General features: G+C 31.2%; 1 protein-coding gene across 1 annotated transcript in view; it reads left to right on the top strand.

The window, feature by feature from the left end:
- Positions 1 to 322: 322 nt before the first annotated feature.
- Positions 323 to 5,817, top strand: part of LOC119642386 (G1/S-specific cyclin-E) — a 29,815-nt gene continuing 24,320 nt past the window's right edge. Inside the window, exon 1 of the mRNA XM_038041535.1 lies at positions 323 to 963. The gene's annotated coding sequence lies outside the window, so the exon portion shown is untranslated. The remainder of the gene's footprint in view (positions 964 to 5,817) is intronic.

Genomic DNA, 5,817 nt, shown 5'->3' on the forward strand with positions numbered 1-5,817 from the left:
TATAATAATAATAACATATTTACGAATTTTTTAATGAAATACTCAGGAGAAAACTATTCTGTTATTCGTTTACTTCAAATGGATTTTTTGAAATTCTTTTTTAATTTGAATTCATAAAAAAAATTGTTTTATTCAATCGGTGATTCAATCGGAAATACCTATATTTCGTATAAATATTTTCTGGATTGGAAAGGAATTTTCACCATACAACCGGTTCAATTACTGAACAGCCGGTAATAATCAGCTGTTAAACTTGACAGTTGCTGTCAAGTAGTTCGCGCCTGTTATACTCAGATTTAGATATTGATATTTTTCTCCGCGAAATTGTTCAACCAAAGAGAATGAGGTTTTCGATTCTCTTTAGTTCAAATGCGGCTTTGTATTTGCTACTCTGTTCTTGGTCTGGCTGGCTGTCAAACTGCCGTCATCATCAAAGTTTTTATTTGGAGAAGTAAAAATGTGAATATTTGGCAAATATAATCCTTTAGGATGTACAGTACGTTTCTGTAAAACAATAAGTGATGCAATTTTTACATCAAAAATAAAGTAAATTAAAGTCCGTACTGCATTAAAACAAGAGATTATTCTTTAGTAAACGTGGTCACGCCTTGATATTTTTTCTTTTGCTTAACGGCTGAAAAAAGTGTTTTACAAAACCTGGAAGCCGGTATAAATTTCGGAATCGTTTACCAAACGATGATAAGCTCGTTTGTCAATTTCCAGATTAAGTGTTAATTTCAGTAAAAAGTGAATTTAAAATGACTTGGAAAAAAGTTTCGTTGTGAATGTATGCGTCGAGTAAACCTCTATTAAACACATAAATATATATAAAACAAAAAAAAGGAGTAGCAGAGTTTAAAGCACCATATAAAAAATTATATAAAAATTTTTAATTAGATTTCTAAGGATTCTTGGACACACAAATGTATTATAAAATAAACATATCAATTGTACAATCAAACGGTGAGTGTAACGAAAAACGATTGCAGTTTTGGTGAAAATGTATTTACGATCTGTTGATAATCTTTTCCATTTACAGAACTTTATTGCAGTTTTTTAATGCAATTCTCTAAAATTACAATAATAATTTTGGCATAGGAAGCAAATAAAAATTTCTAATTTTTTTCTTTTGTTGTTCGCCTCATCGGCTTTATTACGAGTGTTTGTGCAGTAACCGCTGTCGTCGCTATCACTATTCTTCATTTTTGCCGCTTTTTCTTTACTAGACGGAGAAATAAGACTCATCAACTTGAATTTTAGCCGTGTGCGTTGTTTTCCTCCAGCTAGTTTGCTAGCCAAACATTGAATTCAATCATCCGTCCAACTAGTCGCTTTACTCTCACGCGTGTTCCTACTGCGCTCACTATACAACATAAGCGCGCGCGCTACTCTGCTCTTTACTTCTCATTTTTGGCACAAAAAGCCCGCGCGCGCCAAAATGCTCCAAAAGAAATGTCCATAATTGCCAAAGATTTCCACTAATATTTAATTTTTTTAAAGAATCTGATACTACGGGGTATTACCACAAGTTGAACATAAATCCTTTACCGTTTATCGTTTAGGTTTACAATGAAAAACGTTTTCAAAGTAGGCCCCGAAAATGCATAATCTGGGTTTGTTTTGTATACATTTTTGTTGCTGTTTGTTTTCGTTGCCAACAGTGTTGTCAATTTACTTTTATTTTTAGTCGAAAAGTAATTTATCGGTATTAATACACGCAAATTGGTTGAAATGACGTTTACTTTATAGAAAATTATTTGAGCATTTGCATAAAAGTAATTAAAATATCTTTCGGGATCTATCCGAAGGTAGTTTAGAAAGAAAATTTAGATTCACTGTAAATTTTAAAATTTCAAAAAGTACAAAAATTATAAATTTATATATAAATATACCTCCCAAAAAAAAAAAAAAAAAAAAAAAAAAAAAAAGAAGAGGAGCCTGTAGTTTTAGTTGCTACTTTTGGTCGTAGTATTTATTTCTTTAGTAGAAATAAATTGTAATAATAATAAGTAAATTAGTCAAATTTACCTCTAATTTTATCAATAATTTATTAATAGCGATGAAATTAAGTTTGTACGAATTATTAATTGTAATTATTATCCCACCAATGAAACACAAGTAAGCATAAAATGTAATTACTGTTATAGACAACATGGTAAAAATATAAAATTAATAGGTGTAAATGTTCTTATAATATCTTGATTTTTCTTATTTCATTTTGTCTATTTAATATATAACTTATATGTTAATAGGCATCAAGTGCAACTTAAAGCGCCTGTCATTGGATTTATATGAGTGTCGTACACAACTAGCTGACTAATAGGGTATAACAATGTTGGAAGATTAGAAGTCTTTGAGAATTTGGGCTAGCAAAGGTTTTTTTTTGTAATTGTGCGATATTCTGAAACGTTGATTAAACAACCGATCCCCCCACTTCTGTGATCTACTTTGCAGAAACATTTGGTACTTGCAAACTTATTGCTCTCCCTTATGTTTTATTGAGATAAATGTAAATGGTTATGTTCATTTTTCGATGTTCAATTGCACCAATTTCGAATTGCGTCGACAATACTGTTTCACTTGAACGAGTTTTTCTCAGGGTTTTTTCGTTAGTGTTTGTTGAAATAATTCGTGAAAAGTCGATATATAAACCTGAAAGAATTATCAATACTTCTGTACTACGAGTTTATTTTGATTGACACTTTATGATGGATACTTGCATGCGTATGATGGTACGTAATAAATTTGCACAGAATAGAAATCATCACCTTTAATAGCGACTTTGAATAGTGTGTTATTTGCTAATACCCTAAGAGTATAATCACTCTTTTTCAGTTCTTATGTAGTCTGTATTTTGCTGCGCCTTCTGCAGCTGCAGTCAGTCAATAGCGCCGCATCTCTGCTTTGGTGATGTAGCTCCTAAAGAGATTTGCGCGCAATATAAAATATTTTATAAGAATTGTTTTATTTATTTATTTTTTCAATTTCTTCACTCATTGCGTTTTGAGGAATTTGTCTCTTAATATGTAATTCCGTAAGAACAAGTGCTGCTAGTTCTGCATTGTAAGGTAAAATAAAAGACAACAAAGCAGTCGAATCGTTATTGTTGGTTGATTTAGTTAAATTAAAAGTATATATTTTTATTATTGCTGAATTTTGGCGCTCGATCATCTGTTTTCGCGCCTGGTATGTGTTTGTAGATATATTCAGTGGAAGTAACAATCTATGTATATACGTGCTTGTGAATATAACTGAGTAATTAATTCCTCTAATATTAGATGCTACAGACATCGTTGATGTATAGCTTCTTTCCTTCCTTTCCTTTCTTAATGCAAATAGGTGATTCATGCACGTTAATCTCTCCCAGATTTGATGTTATATCTAATATAGGAGAAGGCAGCAAGTCATTCCGTTTATAACATCCGTGACATATATATATATATATATATATATATAAAATCAAATTAAATATAATAAATTAAAATAAATTATACAATATAAAATAAATTATATATATAAATTATATAAAAATTACCATATATACAAAAAAAATTCAACATGTATATATATATATATAAATTTGTAATATATACAAATTTATGTAAATAAAAATAAAAAAATAAAAAAATATACATATTTATGTAAATAAAATTTGTATATATATCTATAAATAGTACATATATCACCATGAGGAAAAATTTATTAAAATTCGATATAATCTAACTTAGTAGTCAATTTAATATTTGAAATAGCAAACGTTGATAAAATTAAAATCAATTCCAAGGTAAGAAAGATCTTCGAACATACAAAATGGCGTATCTAGAAAAAAATTGAGGTAAAATGTAGTACTAATTAAAAATTTATTATTTATTCTCAGAATCATATAATATTTCGTGCAAAATATCAACTTTTCTTGCTACCTTTGTAAAGTTATATTCGAATATTTTCTTAATTCTTACTGTGGTTTGACACAGTCAACGCTGCATAAGAAGTAAGAGAACATACGTTTCAATCTGAGGATTGTAAAATCTTCAAAATAGTGTAGGCGTCATCTTGTAGCTTAAGCGCCTATGAATACACAAAAATTTACATGAAACAGAAAATTACGAAAGTTGGCTGGAAAGAAATCACGATTATCAATAACCCATTCTTTGCTAGAACACTCAGTGTTTGTAAATGGATCTCCGTGCCCAATTTCAGAGGTCATTTATATTGCACTCCTCGTCGTTCTTCACAGGCACGAAAATAGATGTAGAAAGCAGAAATTGGCAAAGTCCTTTGTAAAAGACGACCAACTGGCTGGGGTTTGGTTTAAAAGTGCTGGTTACACTTCATAAAACCCGGCGCACAATAATCTAAAACTTCCAGGAAATATTTGCGAAAGTTATTGGAAACCTCAACCCAAGAGGGTATAATCGCTTATAAATACCGCTAATAAAAGCAAAAGTTTTACCTTGCTACCTATAGACGCCTATCAAATTACAGTTTGGTATACATATTTGTTTGATCAAACTAAGTTTCCATGATTAAAGAAATATTTTATATTTTTTCAGTATTGGTGCGAGGTGGATATTAGAGATACGAAAACCGATATCCCTTTTTTTTGGTTTGACGAATTTGCGTTTCCGTTCAGAAAATTATCATCTTCAATTCCAATCGTAGACTTACAGCTTGCGATTAATTTTTAAATCATTCTCCAAAAAATTTAAATTTTTTGTACTTTATCTTTGCTTATACCGTTCATATGTTTTTTGTTGTCTTTGTTGGTGTCATGATCAATTTGTGGACGATTTACCTCGGTTCGCACTACTTATTAACCTTATCTCATATGGGGCTTTGACAAAGTTTGCACATAATCATTCATCTGGGGCCATGAGTTTTTTCGCACATTGTCCTCATAACGCGTCCACTTTTCAAATGTCTCTTAAATGCCATGAAAACGTCAATGTTCCAATTTCCTTCTCCATTAATACGAAGCTTCCTTTTCTGCCCATCCGGGTCAATTCGATCTTTTTTGACTTATAAACAAAATGCTTATATTGCTTATTAGCACATTTTTACCCAATTATGAATAAATTGGAAATAGATTAGAATGAAAATTATTAATATTTGGCGTGCTAGTCAAACGATCGAGATAATTTTTGAAAGGAACGTGTAATCTGATGTGACGAACATGGTCGTAACAATTTTTCGGAAATTGTCCAACCTGTTTACGTAGAAGAACTTGAGATAGACTTATCTATCTTTTATTAAACCGGTCGATTTAGAATCATTCTCTCAATCGATCTAAGCTTTTTTTCTTTTCTTGTATTCAACTTGCAGGTCACAGTTTTCGGAATATTTTGACGAAATTTAGTAAACTGACGCGTTTTCGTTCAAGCACCCCTTTTTCGACCGCTTTCTATACAATAACTTATCTTGAAAAACCGTGATATGAATAACAGTATTAAGCCAAGCGGTGCAGGGTATTTAAAGGCGAGTCCCACTGTAGTGTTGTTTACGAGTTTAACACTGCGTTTATAAGCGGTAAAGCCATCTTTGGGCTTAATTTTAATTTTTCGTCTTTAATTTTCCGACTGCAGCGATCCCACAAAGATTATACTGTAATATAGCTCGATAGGGTTGGTGTTACGCGGCTCTACACACTATTGCAAGAAATTCAGCTTCTTGGTTAGAGTTTTCAGGACCGTTAGAGTTTAGCACATTTACGAATGTTTCTGAACGTATCTGTAATGAAAGACGTCGACAATTCCATTCGATCCTTTGTTTTTGGTTGTATGTATCTTTTTCTTTTGTTTAAAGATCTACGGAATGAGA

Source organism: Glossina fuscipes, unplaced genomic scaffold, assembly GCF_014805625.2.
Source record: "Glossina fuscipes isolate IAEA_lab_2018 unplaced genomic scaffold, Yale_Gfus_2 222, whole genome shotgun sequence".
NCBI lineage: Eukaryota > Metazoa > Arthropoda > Insecta > Diptera > Glossinidae > Glossina > Glossina fuscipes.